We start from the raw sequence: 20,655 nt of genomic DNA, 5'->3' as shown, positions 1-20,655 counted from the left end.
CCCATTGTCGAGTCGAGGACATTACCAGTGCAGGATTGTCTCCAATTTGCATTGATCACATTTTTGTTCAGGGTCCACAATGCCATAATGAGTGAAGTAACATGGGTGGCATGGGAAGTTACTCTGATCTCACTTCAAATGATGTTGGAACATGAGCTAAAACACTAAAGAGTGAAAGTGCAGAACACTGTGCTCATTGTTCTCACAATATTCCAAAGCTTTTTTTTTGGTACGGACTTCCGATTCTGTCAGCAGATGTTTGTCCTATTTGTGATGAGGCTAGTTGATGTCTGGATTGCACTGCTTAGGAGCGTGGTTGAGGCAGGGAACATCCCAAACTTTAAAAGCATTTGGATCAGCACCTTTTGGTGTAGTCTCAATGGGCCTTTTCTCAATTGTATGGTTCTGTGTGGGAGCAGCCATGAAAGGTCTGATGTATTCTGAAGTACTGGCCAATGGTACTTGTTTGTCTGTTCCATCAACTGTGCTCAAGATGTGTTTCAAAACAGCATCACTCAGAAAATATCAGCACTTACTCAGCCGAGGACTGACCAGCTATCTCTGAAGACATACAGGATTTTTCAAATGGTCAGAGCAAGATTATTCCAACTGTTTATCGCCATTATTTTAATGAAACCAATAAAATGGATACAGCTTTCCCTTCATTAGAATAAAATATTTTAGCTGTTATGGCGTCATTCCTAAAAGATGAATAAACTCCTTCTTCCCATGCACACACTTTGAGAATGTATTTGTTTTCCTGCCGGTTTTGAATCCCCACTCCACTCCACTGCTGTTTCCATGATCTGGTTCCATGTTCGTGCCACTCGAATATGCATTTCCAAAGAGAATGTTTCTGTTTGAGCCAAGATTGTGAATGCTTACAAACTAACAGATCATATTCCACAGCACCACTTCACAGTCCTCAGTTCCTGCAGTAGTCTATGTCGTTATTCCAAAATATGTGGCACCATTCAGGTTTAGCTGATGAATGGCTAACACGACAGTTCTTCAGTGTTGACGGGCAGGAATTATCTCCAACAGGAGGCAATCCAAAAGCACCACCTTGATATTCAATGATATAATCAACTTCCAGTGACAAATATCCTGTGTGTAACTATTCATCAGAAATTCACCAAATCATAGAGTCAGAAAGTTGTGAAGAATGGAAACAGAGGCTTCAGTTCACTTCATTCATACCAATTACATATATCCAATAAATCTTGTCTCATTTGCTAGCTTTTGACCCGTATCCTTCTAAACCTTTCCTAATCACATACCCATCTTTTCAAATGTTGTTATTGTACCAAACTCCATTGCATCTCCTTGCATCTCATTCCACACACTCACCTCCCTCTGTCTGAAAAAGTTACCCCTGAGGTTCCTTCTAAATCTTTTCCAGCTCACCTTAAACTCGCACCCTATAATTTTGGACTCCCCCACCCCGCTGAAAACATCTTGTCTAGATACCCTATCTATTCTCCTCCTGACTTTATAAATATCAGTAAGGTCACCCCTCAGCCTTCGAATCTCCAGGCAAAAGCCTATTCAGTTTCTCCCTGCAGCTCAAACCTTCCAACCCTGGCAACATTCTTAGAAATCTTTTCTGAACCTTTTCAGTTTTCACAAAATCCTTCCGATAGCAGGGAGACGAGAATTGCATGCAATATTCCAAAAGTGGCCTAACCAGTGTACAACTGCAACAGGACCTCGCAACAACTACACGCAATGCACTGGCCAATAAAGGCAAGTTGTACCAAATGCAACAGGAGTAGACTCCCAACTTTAAGGGCATTTAAATGGTCATTGGATAAACATATGGATGATAATGGAATAGTGTAGTTTAGATGGACTTCAGATTGTTTCACATTTCGGCACAACATCGAGGGCTGAAGGGCCTGTACTGCACTGTAATATTCTATGTTCTATGTTAAATGCTTTCTTTACTATCCTATCTATCTCTTAATCCACTTTCAAGGAACCAAGTGCCTGCACACCAGGACTCATTGCTCAGCAATACTCCCCAGGGCCTTACCATTTAGAGTACAAGTGCTGCCCCAATTTGATTTCCAAAATGCAACATGTCAGATTTATTCAATTTAAATCTGCCTACCATTCCTTGGTCCATTGTCCCATCTGATCAAGATCCCATTGTACTCTGAAGTAACCTTTTAAAATGTCCACTACATTTCCAATTTGGTGAACTTCCAGCTGGAAGTTTTCAAGGTCATTTAATGCCGGTCCAGCTACACTTAAATCCCAAATGAATTAAAAAGGTCTGCTTTTCCAGAAAAAAAATTGATCTATGGAGCTAATTGCTGTCTTTGAGGTTGTGGGATACATTTGCAAAATGCAGTTCATGCATAATGTGAAAGAAAAAGACAAATCACAGCTCAGGTCACAGATCATTAAAGATAACGCAGCATTTTTTGAAGCAGCTGGAGGAGCACTCAAAATGCTATGCCCAGTGGGTGTTGACTTCAAGATAAGTGTGATTAATGTAGTTTTGTTTTTTTGATTGGAATAGACTTGTTGATGTGAATGTCCTGTTTTTATGCTGAATGGCTCTCTGATTAATTTTTGAAAACAGAAAAAGCAGTCTCACAATTTCCATAATACGTCAGCTTTTGTGCTCCTGAGATGCTACTTGGCCTCCTGTGTTCATCGAGCTTCACACTTTGTTATTTGGATTCTCCAGCATCTGCAGTTCCCATTATCTCTGATCACAATTTCCATATGTTGTGAGCATCAAGTGGTGAGGATTACAATCTCCAAGACCACACAGCATCCTGGCTTGGATCTATATCATTGTCCATTCACTGACACTTCTTCAGAATCCTGAAAGTCTCCATGAAACATATGTTAGTGTCCCTGGGTTTCACCATCATATTCTGAATGGAAATTAGACAGAGGCAATAAATGCTTGTCTTGCGAACAAAAGTCATCTCAACACTCCAAATAAAAGTAATCAGTACTATTAAAGACATATATTCAGCCCAATCTGTTTACTAAAGCAGTTTTATTGAGATATTAACTTTGATCTGTCTCTCTGATCTTGCTGAAAAATCATGAAGCTTTCCTGAGTATTTTCATAGTGTCGTTTAAAAATCGTATTTGGAAGTTGTACCCATCATTCTGAAAGGCAGAGCCTTGGTGGCCATGTGAAAACTTGGATCAGCAGTAAGTGATTAGAAAAATCAAACCAAGTCCTCCATGCGGTGAGCTCTTGAATGATGTGGCCTCAAATAAACGTTCCTCTCCAGCCCTTATAACATTGGTGTGTTATTCTCAGTCAAGAATCTGTCTGCCTCTCCCTTAAGAATATTCAATGATTTATCGTCCATCTCTCTCTGGAAAGATTTCCATAAACACACAATCCTTTGAAAGGGTAAAAGAAATAAGTCACCATTGTCTAACTGAGATATTCTCCAGTTTTACAGTTCATCCACTGGTGGTAATCTCGTGCACAAATGGAAATAATGTTTCAGCATTCAACTTGAAAAGACTGCTCGGAATATTTTGCGTTTAAACAAGATGGCGTGTCTTCGCCTAAAGTCCAATAAATCCAGGGCCAGTCTAGTCATGATTTCCTCTGAAGATAAATACTTCTCAAAGGAATCAGTTCGGTGAATCATCCCTGGATGGCTTCTGATTTCATCATGCACACAGCCTAATGCAGTCTCACCATTACCTTGGAAAAGTGGCCAAAAAGTGTCCTCTTCGGCCTTGAAACTGCTCGACCATGCCCTGCAGCAAACCAGGTACTACAGCCACATCACCTTCCTTAGTACCTGCCTACGGAACCAGATCATCCCCATTGGACTACAGTCCACATTCAAGCCTTCCCAATTTGGTCCCAAATGTGACAATGTCTACATCCAGAATATTAAGACACTTCAGAAGCACCTTTCCCTGTGACTCCTGAAACACACACTCGCAGAAATGCGATGGCAACTCCAGGCACTGCAATCCAGCCTACCCCAGCTCAGAGCCTCCCTCTCTCAGACCTGCAAAGGACCTCACCTGTTTTTTTTTATTCTTCGTCGGATCTAGAACCTGAACTCACAATTCGACTCAGCTTCAGTAGAGACAAAAAGCTGTAAGTACAGTAAACTTCCTGGTGCCTACCATCCAAAACGGGCAACCTACACCTCCCAAATCCCCAACCCGACACAAGAACTCGCCCAAAATGTGCCCACCAGCTTTGGCCATGTGGCCACTCTCGGAGCAACTGGGGACGGCGGCACATCCTCCGCCGCAGGATACCCCGTTTCCGGGACAGCGAATGCCACCACCTCCATTTCCATGTCCAACACCATAGACACTGAGGACACACCTACCGTCAACGCAGCTGCCTCCTCCTACCCTGCTCCTCCCACCACCAGCGCAAACACCACTCCGCCCACCACCGATCCAACTCCGCCCATGCCCATGCACCTCCACCCACAACCATATCCGATGTCACTCCACCCACAGCCTCCACAGCTAGCAGCTCCAGAGGAGACAGAAACACTGAGCCCTGTCGAGTCTTCACCATCCCCACAGACCTCCCCCTTACTGAGGACAAACGATCAGTCCTCAGTATGGGGCTCACCTTTGTCTCCCTTCACCCACACATCAATCAATACCGGTCACGCTTGGACATTGAGTAGGTTTTCCGCCGCCTCTGCCTCCATGCTTACTTCTCTAACCGTGAGCCTAACCCTCCCTCCACTGACCCCTTCATTCACCTCCAATGCACCCCCTCCTCCTGGGCACCATCCGAAGGTCCTCTACCCTCCCTCGACCTCTTCATCACCAACTGCCATCGTGACATCAAATGCCTCAACCTCTCCACCCCTCGCACTCACTCCAACCTCTTCCCTCAGAACGTACAGCCCTCTGCTCCAATCCCAACCTCACCATAAAACCCATGGACAAGGAAGGCACAGTTGTGGTACGGTGCACTGACCTCTACATCGCTGAGGTTACACGCCAACTCTCCAACACAACCTCCTACTGCCCCCTTAATCATGACCCCACGCCCGACTACCAAACCATCATGTCCCAAACCATCCACAACCTCATCACCTCAGATGACCTCCCACCCACAGCCTCCAACCTCATCATTCCCCAACCCTGCAACGGCCGCTTCTATCTCCTTCCCAAAATTCACAAACCTGCCTGCCCTGGTTGACCCATTATCTCTGCCTGCTCCTGCCCCACTGAACTTATCTCCACCTAACTGGAATTCATTTTTTCACCCTTAGCCCAGGTACTCCCTACGTACGTCTGTGACACCACCCACACTCTCCATCTCCTACAAAACTTACAATTCCCCAGTCCCCAACACTTCATCTTTACCATGGACGTCCAGTTCCTATACACCCGCATTCCCCATGCTTCTTCCTATCCCGCAGGCCCAAACAGTGCCCCAACGCTGACACCCTCATCCGCCTTGCCAAACTCGTCCTCACCCTCAACAACTTCTCTTTCAATTCCTCCCACTACCTACAAAAGGGGTGGCCATGGGTACCTACATGGACCCAAGCTGTGCCTGCCTCTTTGTAGGTTATGTGGAACAATCCCTCTTCCGTACTTGCACAGGCCCTAAACTCCACCTCTTCCTCCAATACAGTGATGACTACATCCACGCCACCTCATGCATCCACGAGGAGCTCAAACAGTTCATTCACTTCACTGACACCTTCCACCACACCTTTAAGTTCACCTGGACCATCTCTAATGCCTCTCCCTCCTTCCTGAATCTCTCTGTCTCCATCTCTGGCAACCACCCAGAAACCAATATCCATTTCAAGCGCACTGACTCCCACAGCTACCTGTAATACACCTCCTCCCACCCACCTTCCTGCAAAAATGCCATCCCCTATTCCCAATTCTGCCGCAACTGCTCCCAGGTTGATGAGTTCCACCCCTGTACATCTCAGATGTCCTCGTTTTTCAAGGACGGCAACCTCCCCCGACTCAGTGGTTGAGAACTCCCTCGACCGCGTCTCCCACATTTTGAACAACTCATCCCTCACACCCCGTCCCCACCCTTGTCTGCTTTCCGGATGGACTACTCTCTCCGTGACTCTCTTGTCCGATCCACACTCTCCTCCAGCCCCACCACACCCGGTACTTTTCCCTGCAACCGCAGAAAGTGCTCCAGCTGCCCCTACCCCTCCCCCCTCACCTCGATCCCAGGCCGCACATCTGATAATGTGCTAGACTGCATCCGCTGTTCCCATTGTGGTTCCGCTACATCGGAGAAACGAAGCGGAGGCGTGGGGACAACTTTGCAGATCACCCATGCTCGGTTCGAACTAAACAACTCCCCCTCCCATTGTGCAAATGGCATGTCCATCCTGGGCCTCCTGCAGCGCCACAATGATGCTCCCTGAAGGTTACAGAACAGCAACTCATATTCCACTTGGGAACCCTGCAGCCCAATGGTATCAATGTGGATTTCACAAGCTCCAAAATCTCCCCTCCCCCACTGCATCCCAAACCAGCCCAGCTCGTCCCCACCTCTCTAACCTGTTCTTCCTCTCACCTGTCCCCTCCTCCCACCTTAAGCCACACCCCCATTTCTTACCTACAAACCTCATCCTGACCGCTTGACCTGTCGTCCTTCCCGGACTGACCTATCCCCGACCTACCTTCCCACCTACACTCACCTTTACTGGCTCCATCCCTGCCTCTTTGACCTGCCTGCCTCCTCTCCACCTATCTTCTCCTACGCAGCAGCAGCTACGCACTGATGATGTCTTCTCGACTGGAGACGAAACGTTTGCAATTCATTTGCCAAACTCGGCGAACAAACCAACAGCCAACTACCTTCTCCTCTCTCCATCTTCGGTCCGCCTCCCCCTCTCTCCCTATTTATTCCAGAACCCTCTCCCCATCCCCCTTTTCTGAAGAAGGGTCTAGGACCGAAACACCAGCTTTTGTGCCCCTGAGATGCTGCTTGTCCTGCTGTGTCCATCCAGCTCCACAGCTTGTTATCTCACACTCTCCAGCATCCGCAGTTCCCATTGTCTCAAACCGGCGTATTCAGCTATGGAGCATGCGCACAGCTCATTGTGATTGTGAGCATGCGTACTGGGAGGGATATCCGGAATGAAATGGTCCTCCATGAGAGCCACAAGCGGTGAGTACCGGTTAAAGGGGAGGGCAGCTTCGGTGCTGTATTCCAGCAAGAGGGCTGCGTGATTGTTCAGTTTAGGTCTCAGGTCCCAAACAGGGGTCTTCCAGTACCGCGTTTAGTTTGCAGAGAGCCTCAGGCTTCCTCCCTGAAACAGGCCTAGACTGTCCTGTGAGCGGGAAAGTCCTGTCAGCTTTTACCCTGTCAAGCCACTTCAGAATGTGATTACAGCAATGAGAGGTGTTCTCAGTAAAGCAGAACTCCAATGTGTACTCACTGGTTCGAGGTCTTTCCACTGCGTATTGTGTTAGCACCCTCGGTGAGTTTTGTTTTGAGTTTTTAAAAAGTCATTTTTGGCTTGAATCTGAGAGTTGAATGGTGACGTCTGGACTGTGAGCAGCTGTTGTGCTCCAAAAAATGCAAAATCAATTATTGGCTTCTGAGGCCAGGCCTGGAAGTCGATTGCAGGTTGTTTCTTATTGGAAAACTGTGTAGACTCTTTTGGCCATTAATAAGGTCCGCATCTGGGAACTGGTGCCAGCAAGTCTGGGAGAGAATGTTGTCAAACAGAAGGACTTTAAAACTGGGCCAAATGCACATCTTTGATGCTGAGCTGGCTGCTGGTGTGACAGAGCCTCAGAGAAAGACCACAGAGTGGAGGGAGAGAGCTGAACAGGGTGGGTCCGTGTGGTTTGGATATTGGGGTTATTCTTCGCCCATCACCCCACCACAAAATCCAGCCAGTTGTTTCTCTCATTGTCCCTCTTCCCCCACTTTACCCACTTTTTTTACCTCCAGCCCCTATCCCACCCCTTGCTTCCCCCAGTATCAGCAAACTTCCAAAGATATTTCTGACATACTCTGTTACGTTTCTCAGGGCATTCAACAACTTGAAAACTGGATTGAAAATGAGAGACAGAGCAGCCACTGCAGAAGCTTCCAAAATCACTCTGCACTTTCTTGAACTGCTGCAATCCACGTGGTGATGTGGCTCCCATGTTGCAAATTGGTAAGGAGTTGCAGGATTTTCATCCAGTGGCGATAAGGTCGTGCTGTTTTTTGTGTCTGTTGTTGTCATTTTGTTCTTATATTCCACCTTCAACAGAATAGAAACATAGAAAATAGGAACAGGCGCAGGCCATTGTAGCTTTCGATCCTTCTCCGCTAGTCACTTTGATCATGGCTGATCATTCTACTCAGCCTCCTCCCACTTTAGAGCCAGGTCTTTTGATCCCTTAAGCCACGACAACTATACATGTTATCGTCTTCTTGGAAACATCCAGTGTTCGGCCTTAACTGCTTTCTGTGGCAGCAAATTTCACAGGGTCACCAGTCTCTGTATTTTTTTTTAAATTTCCTCATTTCAATTCTTAACAGCCGAGTCCATGCCCCTAAGCTCCAACTCCCTGGTCATTGATAACATCCTTCCTGTATTTACCTCGAATTTTATTGGTTTCTGTGAAATCTTTCATCGTTCTTCTAAACTCCAGTGAATTTCATCCTAACCAATCCATCCTATCCTTACATGTAAGTCTTGCCATCCCAGGAATCAGTCTGATCAACTGTTGTGAACAGCCTGTGTAGCCAGAAATTCCTTCCACAGATAAAAATTCCAAATTTACACATACCATCCCAGGTGTGGTCTCACCAAGATCCTGTACAATTTCAGGAAGACATCCCTGCTCCTGTACTCAAATGCTCTAACTCTGCAGGTCAAAATACCATTTGCCTTCTTCACCCCCTGCTACACCTGCATGCTTACTGTCAGTGACTTGTGTTTTCCTAGTTTTGTAATCCAACTAGATAATCTCGAACTGAGACGCATTTCTCATTTAAATGATAAATTGATTGTATGAATACCTGGGATCCACCATGGACCACAGTTCCACACTGGTCACTGGTTGGCATACAAGAAATGACTGTTTATTCTGACTGTTTCTGTGTGCCAAACAGCTCTGTATCCCTGTGAATACCCAATCTCTCATGCTTTAAATTTACGTGCTAATCTCTTATGTGGGGACTTTGAATGCCTTCTCAAAGCCTACATAAGCCACATCCACTGCCTTTTCAACTCTAAATGTTGCATTTTTGAAACATTCCGGCAGTTTTGTCCAACATGATTTCCCTTTCATAAATCCATACCAGCCTAATTCTGTCACTGTTTTCCAGTGTTAGGCTAAGGTTCATAGTTCTCAGGCTTCTCCCACATCCCTTCTAAAACAAAGGGATAATATCAGCCACTCTCCAGTCATGTCACACCCACCCATATTTATAGATGATACGAATATTTCTGCAACTTCCTCCCTTACTTCCCACAATATCCTCAGATACACTAGATCAGGTACTGGAGATTTATCAACATTTATATTTTCTGAGACATTTAGCACTTCATCTCCTGTAATGTGAACTATTTTCAAAATATCAAAAAAATTTCTGCGTTCTCTAGCCTCCTTCATTACAACTTGTCCATGCTGACCAGGCTTCCCAAACTGAACGAGTCCCACTTGCTTGAGTTGGGTCCATATCCCTCTAAAGCTTTCCTATTCATGTACCTGTACAAATGTCTTATAAATGTTGGAAGTGTACCTGCATCTTTCACTTCCTTTGGCAGTTCATTCCACATAGAAACAACACTCTGTTTGAAACAGTTCCCCTTTACTGCCCTTCAAATTTTTCTCCTCTCCCGTTAAAAAAATACCCTCTAGTTTTGGACTCCCCTATCCAAGGGAGAAGGCCCTTGCTGTTCACATTATACCCCTCACGATTTAATAAACCTCTCAAAAGTCACTGCTCAACCTCCTGTTTTCCAGTGAAGCCCCAGTCTCTCCACATAACTCATACCCTCCAGTACTGGTAACCTATAGACTGTAAGTGTAGCATGAAGCCACACAGAGTAGAAAGCTAATCCAGCCACGAGAAGCATCACCTAACCTCCATCTGTTTGGCCCTTCGTCAAATAGTCTGGCAATAAGAACTGTCCAGATTCGGGCATGAACCGGGAACGTTTCAGTTTGCTTCGTCCAGCTCCCTTGTCTTGAAATTCCCCTCCCAAATGAAAAGGGATCTTCCATTCACCTTAGGTGTACTCTTCATGATTATATAAACATATAAATCACCCCTCCATTCTGAGACTGCAATGGAAAAATGCCTCAACCAATCAAGCCTCTCTTTTTATTCTCAACCTCCACTCCTGGCAACTTCCTGATAAATCTTTGCTGAATCCTCCCCAGGTCGATGATATCCTTTGAAGAACAGGAGATCTGAAGTGGACACATTACTCCAGAAGAGGCCTCACTGATGTTCTGCACAATTTCAACATGACGTCCCACCTCCTGTACTCAAAAGGTCTGAGCAGTGAAGGCAAGCAGGCTAAACACCGACTTAACCACCCTTTCTACATGTGATGCCAACCTCACAGAATTAAGGGCCTGAGCCCTGAGGTCTCTCTGTTCGACAACACTAACCCCAAGGCCCTACATTTAATTGTACAAATACTGATCTTGTTTGTTTTACCAAAACGAAATACCTCGCCTTTATCCAAATTAAACACCACCTGCCATTCCTCAGCCTCTTAACCCTGTAAATCAAGATCTCTTTGTAATCCTGGACAGCCTACGTCACTGTCCACTATCCTGCCTATTTTGGAGTCATCTGCAAACTTACTGACCATGTCTCCACTATTTTAATCTAAATCGCTTTTTTTTATGTAAGGTCAAACAAAATTGGAGCGAGCACTGACTCCTGTGGAACACTTCTGGGAACAGGCCTCCGGTCTGATAAACAACCCTCCACCACCAGTCCCTGTGTCCTGCCACGAAGCCATATCTGTATCCAGCTGACAAGCTCCCCCTGAATCCCATACGATCTAACTTTACTAATTAGTCCACCTTGTGGAACCTTGTCAAAAACTTTACTCTTGTCAAAATAAACTACATCCACCATTCTGCCCTTAATAATTTTCTTTGCTACTTCTCCAAAAAACTCAATCAACTAATCATTCCTTGACTCTCCAAATACATAAATCCTACATTTGACAATTACCTTCAACTACATACCCAAAACCGAAGTCAGACTCAGGTCTACAGCTCCCAGGCTTCTCCTGATATCCCTTAAACAAAGGCACAATTTTAGCCACTCTCCAGTCATCTGGCACCTCACCCGTAATTATAGATGATGCAAATATTTCTGCAAAGGGGCCCCTGTTTTCTCTTTAACTTCACACAGCATGGTTTGATGCACTAAAGCAGGAACTGGAGGTTTAAAGTCAGAGTGTAATACAGCATGGAAACAGGCCCTTCGGCCCAAACTGGTCTGTGCTGACTATGGTGCCCACTCAGCAATTTCTAACTGCCTGCATTTGGTCCATATCCCCACTAAACACTTCCATCCATGTACCTGCCCAAATGTGTTCTAAACGTTGCTATTGTACCTGTCTCAACCACATTCTCTGGCAGCCCATTCCAAATATGCACCACTGTCTGTGTGAAGAAGTTGCCCCTCACGTCCTCCTTAAATCTGACCTCTCTCACCTTAAATCTGTACACTCTAGTTTTCCATTCCCCATCCCTGGGAACAAGACTACGTGCATTCATCCTATCTCTGCCCCTCATGATTTTATTCACCTCAGTAAGGTATGCCCTAATTCTCCTCCATTCCAAGGAATAAAGTCCAATCCTGGCCAACCTCTCCTTAGAACTTGCCTGTATTCCTAGCAACATTCTCGTAACTCTTCTTTGCACATTTTCCAGTTTAACTATGCCTTTCCTGTAACAGGGTGACCAAAACTGTACACCACACTGCAAGTGTGGCCTCACCAATGACCTGTACACCTTTAACATAACATCCCAACTCTTATATGCAATGCATCGACCGAAGAAGGCCAGGATGCTAAATGCTTTCTTCACCACCCTGTCTACCTGTGATGCTGCTTTCAACCAACTATGCACTTGTGCTTCTCAGTTTCTCTGCTCCACAATATTCCTCAGAACTTCACCATTTACTGTATAACTCCTACCTTGGCTGAACTTTCCAAATGCTAACACCTCACGCTTAGCTGTGTTGAATTTCATTTGGCAATCCTCAGCCCACTTCCCCATCTGATCACAATCCCCCTGTAATTTTTGATACCTCAGCAATACCTCTTAAGTTTGCAGATGATACAAAATTACTAATCATGCCATATACATTGACATCCAGATCATTTATGTAAGGGACAAATAACAATGATCCCAGTATTGACCCCCGTGGCACACCATTAGCCACAGGCCACTAGTCTGAGAACCAAAGTTCAGCCATCACGCTATGCTTCCTACCATCGACCCAATTTCGAATCCCATGATCTAGCTCTCCCTGGATCCCACACAACTGAACCTTCATGACTAGGCTGCCGTATGGGACCTTGTTGAAGGCCTTACTAAAGTCCATATAGATAGCATTCGCTGCCCTAAACTCATCAATCCTCCCGCTTACCTCCTCAAAAAACTTGAATAGATTTGTCAGACATGATTCCTGTGCACAAATCCATGCTGACTAACCCTAATCAGATCTTGAATATCCCAGCTTTGGTTGATCCACTCTCTAAATATCATCTTCAATACCTTGTCTACCACTGGTTCACTGGCTGGTCTTTGCTACCTTTCTTAACCAATGGAACAACATTAGCCACCCTCCAGTCTTCTGGAATTTCAGTCGTGAGAAAAGATGAAGGGAAAAATTTCTGCAAGGGTCTCTGCAATTAACTCCCCAGCCTCCCACAGTGTCTGAAGATGGACTTCATCAGATCCAGTGGAATTATCAACTTAATGTGCTTTAAGGCTGCAAACGCCACCTCGATGGTCCAAAACATCCCCACTTGCTTCCCTTGTTTCCTTAGCATCCATGATTCTCTGCTTCGTAAACACTGAGGAGAAATATTCATTAAAAATCTCCCCCATCTCCGTGAGCTGTTTTCAAACCAAAATATTTCTACCCCTGACTTGTACCCCCTCCATTTCTTTCTCAACAGTAAAAACTGATGCAATATATTCCTTTCAAATCTCTCTCCTCTCCTGATGCTCAACACAGAGTTGATCTCTTTCATCTTTATGGAGCCCTGCTTGCCCTCTCGGTGCTCTCTTGCTTTTAATGCACTTGTAGAAACTCTTTGAATTATTCTTCAGCTTATCACCCAAGGCAGTTTCATGTTGCCTTTTTGCCATCCTGATCTCCTGTTTAAGAATGCCCCCAACACTGTTTACACTGTTCAAGAGATTCATTTGAGCCAATTTTTTTACATCTACTAATTTATTTTTTTTAAATTCCTGACTAAAACCTGAGTATCTTTTTTCACCCATTGTTCTCTAATCCTACCAGCCTTACCTTTCACTCTTACAGAGACATAATGACTCTGAATTGTCACATTTTTGAAAGCCCCCCACTTATCAGACATCCTTATACCTGCCGTCTACTCATGTCAACTTTTGAAAGTTATAAAAACAGAAGCTGCTGGAAAAGCTTCGCAGGTCTGGCAGCATCTGTGAGCGACAAATCGGAGTTAATGTTGCAGGTCTGTTAATCCTTCCTCAGAAGTGTTGAGAGTTCTTTTCTTATCGCATTAAAATTTGCCTTCCTCCAATTAAAGCTTTTACTTTTTCTGGAAGGCATATTCTGTTCCATAATTGTTTTGAAACTGATAGTAATTCTGTCGCAAGACTCAAAGTTTCCCTGTACTGTCACTTCAGTCACTTGCTACGCCTTTTTTTTTCCATAGGAACATCGATTTATTGATAAAGAAAAGTTTCTTGAACACATTTCACAAAATACTCACCATCTAAACCTTTAACACAATGGCAGTCCCGGTAAATGTTTGGAAACTGAAAATCACCAACTATTATAACTTTATTATTCTTACACGTATCTGAGATCCCTCTGGATATTTGTTCCGCAGTTTCCCTCTGACTATTAGGAAGCCTATGGTACAATCCCGTCAGATGATTGCTCCTTTCTTATTTCTTATTTCTAATTTCAGCATATGTTTTCATGGGATGATTTTTCAGAAGCATCTCTTCCAGTGATAGCAGCAATGTTTTCCTTATTTAAAAAAAAATTCCTGCAATTGGCCCATATTCGCTCCAAACCATTCAAATTCATGTACTTATCTGAATGTTTTTCAAACATCGTAACTACCCACATCCATCACTTCCTCTGGCAGTTCGTTCCACACACTGAGCACTCTAAATAAAACAAAAAGATGCCCGTCATGAGTTTTTTAAAATCTTTCTCCTCTCATTTTAAAAATATGCCCCTGGTTTTGAAATCCCCCACCTGAGGGAAACGACCTTTGCTATTCCTTATCTGTGTCTCTCATTATTTTATTAAAACTACATAAGGTCATCCCTCAACCTCTTACTTCCCGTGAAAGAAGTTCCTGCCAATCCAGCGTATATTTATAACTCAACCCCTCCATTCCTGGCAATAGCATGGTAAGTTTTTTTTTTCCAAACCCAGTCCAGTTTAACGATATTCTTCCCATAACAGGACAACCAGAGCAGCGCACAGTCCTCCAGAAGAGGACTCACCAACATCACTTCCCAGCTCCTGTACTCAAAGGCCTGAGCAATGAAGACAAGTGTGCTAAATGCCTTCCTCACCACCCTGTCTACCTGTGATGCAAATTTCAAAGAATGATGTACCTGAAACCCGAGGTTTTTTTTTTCTGATCTGCAACACTACCCAGAGCCCAACCATTAATTGTACAAGTCCTGCCTTTGTGAAGTATTGTGTTGTGGTAAAACAAACATTTATCCAAATAAAATTCAATCTCCCATTACTCAGCCCATTGCACCAATTGATTAGGATCTCTCTGAAATCCAGAAAGCCACTAGGCCATCTCCCTTATTATGACAACAAATAATAATCAATGAGAAGATGTTCTGCTTCATTTGTACAAGGAAGGGGTCAGACCAAATCTCGAATACTGTCTGCAGGTTTTGGTCTTCTCTTCGTTTATTCAAAGTAGCTCAGAGGAGGTTTACAAGACTGAAACCTGGAATAAGTGGGTTGTCTGAGGAAGATGGATTGGGCAGGAAAGAGGGAAAAGGATGTGTCATGAGCTGCTAATTAAAACAGGAAACTGACGTGAGCCAGAATATAGGGTGTATTGAAGTACAGTCTGTTTGGGTTGAGCTGAAAAACACCAATGGACAGAAAATGACCTTCGTGCTGCATATGGACCCCAAGCTGCAGTAATGTTAGGGAAGGCATTGGGGTGGAATTGAGAGATATAAGGCATAAAGGTATGGCTTTAATTAGAGGTGACTGCAACCTACTTATAAATTGTACAAATCACAACTGTAGCAGTACAGTGCAGGAGGGATCCTTAGTGTCTACATGGTGCAATTTTCTGAATCAACATGTTGAAGAAGCAGATGGGTTTTGTATAATGAGGATGGAATAATTGACAATCCAGTTGAGTATGGGCCCTTAAGGGTGAGTGACCAGAATATGATAGAATTCTTCACAAAGCTGGAGAGTGATCATGTTGTTTCTGAGTCTTGGGTCCTGTAATTAAATGAAAGAATTTGAAATGGTATGAGGCACGAGCTAGTTGTGATAAATGGTGAATCAGTGTTTAAATGGGTAATGGCAAACATTGAAAGAGGGTGTGGGCAAGCTGTGGAAGTTACTCATCGCAGCCTGGCATAAGAACAAAATGGGAAACATGATCAAACCACAGCACAGAAAGGGAAATGAACAGGTATTAAATTTTAGGAAGCAGCAGACAAAATTAGGCCAATAAAACAACTGACAACAGGATTGGGAGCAGTTTAGATTTCTGCAAAGGGAAACAAAGGGATTTAATCAGAGTGAGAAAACAGAACATGAATACATGCTGCAGGGACCATACAAACCAATAGAATTTTGTTTTATATTCATTCACAGGATGTGGGCTTTGCTGGCTTGGCCAGAATTTATTGCCCAGAGGGCTATCAAGTGTCAGCTGCATTGCTGTACGGCTGGAGTCACACATGGACCAAACCAGGTGAAGGATACAGTTCCTTTCCCTGAAGGATATCCGTGAGCCAGATGATTTTTCTTTTCCTGACGATTGACAACGGTTTCATGATCATCATTAAACTCTTTGTTGAACATTGGTAGTGAAAGCCTGGTCACGAAGAATATAGGGTCTCCTTACAAGCAGAAACAATGAATTCATAATGGGGTACACGGTGATCACAGACCAATTAAATATGACTGACGTTTTCAATAAGGAGGGTACAAATAACGTCCCAAAATTAAGGGGATCTCAGGGTCTAATAGGAAGGTGGAATCAGTATTAGTAGGAAAATGATATTGGAAAAACTAATGGGATAACAGGCAGATAAATCTCAAGAGACTAATAATCTTCATCTCAAAGTACTGTAGGAAGTGGCTGTAGAAATAGCAGATGCACGAGTGGTTATCCTCCAAATTCTATGGACTGTCAGTTTTTTATGGATTGGAGGATAGCTAATGTAACCCCAGTATGTAAGAAGGGAGTCAGAAAGAAAACAGGGAATTTGCATAAAATTGTTGGTTGGAAAAATATGTTAGGGTCAGCTATAAAAGATGGAATAACAGAGTACTTGGAAGATAGTGTCAAGGTCAGACAGAGCCAGCAGAGCCTTTTTCCGTGCTGTAGACTCTGTGTTGGGCGTGAATTCCCTCCACGCCACTCACCATCCTGACTTGGAAATGTATTGCTATACCTTCAGTGCTGGTGGGCCAAAATCCTGAATTCTCTCCCTAACAGCATTATGTGTCCACCTGCCACTCATGGACTCTAGTGGTTCATGAAGGCAGATCACTGCCACCTTCTCCATGGCAACTAAACTCAGCCAGCAGTGCCCACAGGAAGTTTTTAAAAAAAAACAAGGTCAAGTGTGAATGTGGAATCGAAGCACAAAAAAATCAGCTTTGACCTTTTTGAGGCTCGAGGGACAGAATGGACAACTCTGATTCCTAATTTGTGTGTTCCCTACTCCGATTTAAAATGCATCATCCCACTAGGAATGAGGTATTCCCTGTAAGTTAGAAGGATGACAGCTGATGTGATTAATTTTTTTCCAATGTTAATTGAAGCTGTTTGGGGTGTAGAGAGGAACTAATCCACTGGGTGAGTGAAGTGGGAGCACAAACCCTGACCCCCCTCACCCACAGTAATCAGACAAGACTCGAGTTTCTTTGTCTTGCGGTTTATTCAAACAAAGGAATGAGGAACAAGTGTAGGCCACTCGGCCCCTCGAACCTGCTCTGCGACTCAATAAAATCACTGCTGATCTAATTTCAAACTCAGCTCTATGTGCCTGCATATCTCAGAATATCTTTCATCATCTTGGTCAGCAAGAATCTGCCTTTTCTTTATAAATAGAAAGATTCTGCATCCACTGTATTTTGGTGAAGGAAATCACAAAGATTCTCAGCCCTCTGAGAGAAATGTTCCCCACTATTTCAAATGGACTCACCCTTACCTTTCAACAATGACCCTCAGTTCTAGATCCTTCCAGAAGAGGGACCACGTTTTCACCATGCATCTGGTCAGGTCCCCTCAGGATCTTTCATGTTTCAATTTAGTCTCCTGTTCCTTTTCTCAACTCCAGAGGATACAGGCGAGCCTGTCTAAATTTTCCTCTCGATTTTCTTTTAAGTCAATCCACTCATTCCAGGTATTAGCCCACTGAATTTGCCCCGAAATGTTTCATAACAACCTTCTTTAAGTTGGGTGACCAGAACTGAACACAGTACTCCAAATACAAATCTCACCAGTGCAAAAGGGGAATTAATTATCGAAAGGAGGATCATGAATTCCCACCTGCTTGCAGGAATGCATTTTCAGCAAGCTTCGGTCATTTACACATATCCAGTTACAGACTGACACAGGTTATGGTCAGATAGTTGTACAGTTTGTATTGTTACACCGACAGCATTGTTGTGGTCTCACTCAAACCTCCCACTCTCATGGCTCTGCACAAATAATGATTGGCTCTGCGGCCAGTTCCCACAGCCTGATTTGTACTGTATTTTTCATCTTCTGTCCTTTCAAAGATATCAAAGGATCCAAGTGGAATAGCTCAGCAGGACTGACAACACGGTGAAGGAAAAAAAAACAGAGTTTATGTTTCGGGTCCGGTGACCCTGACTCTGAACTTGAGAAAGGGTCACCAGATCCGAAACATTCACTCTGTTTTTTTCATTCACAGATGTTGTCAGACCTGCTGAGCTTTTCCCGCAACTTTTATTTTCATTCCTGACTTACAACACTCACAGTTTTTTGTGATCCAGGTGACAATCCGGCAGCTTTCATTCTACTTTTAACTGTATTAAATTTATTTGCCAGGAAATTTGAAAGGGAACATTTACTGACAGGCAGCTCAACTCAAACACTGGATCAAAAACTGCCAGGAACACTTAATTCTCAGGAGCTTTGAACATGGAAGGAACAAGCATCGTTTACAGTGAAGAGAAACCATACATGTGGTCTGTATGGACAAGCCTTCAGTCAGTTCTCTGTCCTGTCAGTACGTAAATGCAGTCAAAACAGGGTGACAACAATGACATCAAGCAGCACTTGCTTTGCAATATCATAGTGATGGATCTCAGTTTGAGTTAAGCAAGGGCCACTCATCTCCTCTCCTCCCTACATTCTTGGTGCAAACATGGACCAAACAGCTGAATTCCAAATGTGAGAGTGACTATCCACTATCCTAAGACTCCCTTTGACAGAGCATTGTATTAAGGAATCATGACAAAGCTAAATTCAAGAGGAACCAGAGAATATTATTCTTCCTTGGATAGCCGGTTTTTGAAAGCATTGTGTCTTCAGACCTCAGTAGATTGAAACAAGGTGAGTTTATTCAAACTTGTGCCACATACACGTGGAAGAGGTCTATAAGTCGAGCATGGAGACACTTCCATTTACAGCTACTCAGAAACAGCAGATGAAGGCATTTTCACGTCAGAATGGTTGCATGTAACATTGATATAAAATAAATTTATATGTCAGTTACTTAATAAAACAGGATGCTGTTCAGTTTCTGACAAAGTTCTGAGTCTTCTAATTTCAACAGGACTGCCACTTCCATACTATCTTCAGAGCTTCTCTACCCCACCATCAGCTCACAGCTGGGTGAGTAATACTAACATGACTATCATAAGCTGTACATATAGTTTCAGAGCCCTAAGTTACTGTTGATGTTTCGCTGTTATGGACCTGCAGTTAAACTGTCTGTGAGATGTTAGTGTGAAAACATCCCATTCATTTATATACTTCTATAAATTAAAGCCTTTTATCAGCATTTGATTCCTACACAGAGACTTTAATTAAGAGAAGTAAACTCTTAACTACCTTCACATCGGTATGCAGACACTACCCTGAAGCTTCCTGCCCAGCTAGGAATTCAGTGTAAAGCTTTTGTAACTCCTTTTCTTCTCACACATCGGTATGCAGACACTGTCTTAAGCTTCCTGACTGAATTAAAATTAGAAGCAAACTGTTTCAGATAGGGTTAGGTGGGGAAATTTTGTAAAGGTGTGAAACCTCTGAAGCATGTAACTTCTGTCGCTGACAAAGGGGACAGGGCACTGATTTGGTTCTAGCCAGTCACACTGGCAACTTGAAATCAGAAACTGTCCCGGACAACAACTCAAAATCGCCTCCTGCCATTAGCAGCCACTTCACTCGCAATCGATACTATATCCTGGTCTTTTATGTTGTTGATGTAATAATTGCTTGGTATCCTGTTTTTGTCTGTTGTAGTAATTGTTTTATGTATCATGCCATTGTAAATTGTGAAATCGTTTTATGTATCATGTCTTTTGTAAAGTATAAAAAGCGGGGACTGTCCGCGGCTCGGGGAAAATTACTTGCAAGACTCTGCACTCTGAGTGAGTACAGTGATTCTCCACAGCTTGTACTTGCTTGGTAATAAAGGGATTTTGTGTTTTTCTAAACAGGTCAGTGTCTTGTTATTGCAGCAAGTCTGTGAGGGTGTCCAAAAACGAATTTGACATTTGCAACAAGAGCAGGGTTTCAACATGTACAGCAGTCTCACGTGGAGGGCTGAATAAGTGATCGCTCGAGTGTCGGTGGAGTGAGACGGACGGGCCCGCAAGGTACGATTCACCTTGGTCTCTCTCACTAACCTGCCATCCGTGTGACCCCTCGCCCCTGCGTGTCTCAGTACTGACGGAACCCGAGACAACTCACGGTCTTGAACACTGCTGAATCCTAACGCCTGGAGGTTCGAGTCCCCAGGTGAGTAAAGAAATTCGGGAGGTTCGATTGCCCTGGTGGCCGGGGTTAGAGCCCCCAGGTCAGATAACTGGTAATTTTTAAAATCTGGGAGGATAGATTTCACCCGGTGACCGGGGGTGAAATCCTGTGTCGGGCAATAGGGAAAAGGTAGGGCGTTTAGTGTACGACCTAGGTACAGTGTAGTTACAGTGTCTGTCTGTTTCAACCACCCTGCCTTAGACCGATTGTTAAGAGGGGAAATCCCCCACGCGAAGGTCAG

General features: G+C 44.0%; 1 long non-coding RNA gene across 2 annotated transcripts; it reads left to right on the top strand.

The window, feature by feature from the left end:
• Positions 1-7,072: 7,072 nt before the first annotated feature.
• On the top strand, positions 7,073-19,991 carry LOC132208753 (uncharacterized). Of its 2 annotated transcripts, none has more exons than XR_009444885.1 (4): positions 7,073-7,132; positions 8,004-8,135; positions 10,357-10,471; positions 18,480-19,991. It is a non-coding gene; the product is annotated as an uncharacterized LOC132208753 (long non-coding RNA). The 2 variants fall into 2 exon arrangements; XR_009444884.1 differs by lacking the exon at positions 7,073-7,132 and adding an exon at positions 7,333-7,445.
• Positions 19,992-20,655: the final 664 nt, after the last annotated feature.

This window comes from Stegostoma tigrinum, unplaced genomic scaffold, assembly GCF_030684315.1.
Source record: "Stegostoma tigrinum isolate sSteTig4 unplaced genomic scaffold, sSteTig4.hap1 scaffold_53, whole genome shotgun sequence".
Classification (NCBI taxonomy): Eukaryota; Metazoa; Chordata; class Chondrichthyes; order Orectolobiformes; family Stegostomatidae; genus Stegostoma; species Stegostoma tigrinum.
This window is presented reverse-complemented; position numbering and strand designations above follow the sequence as displayed.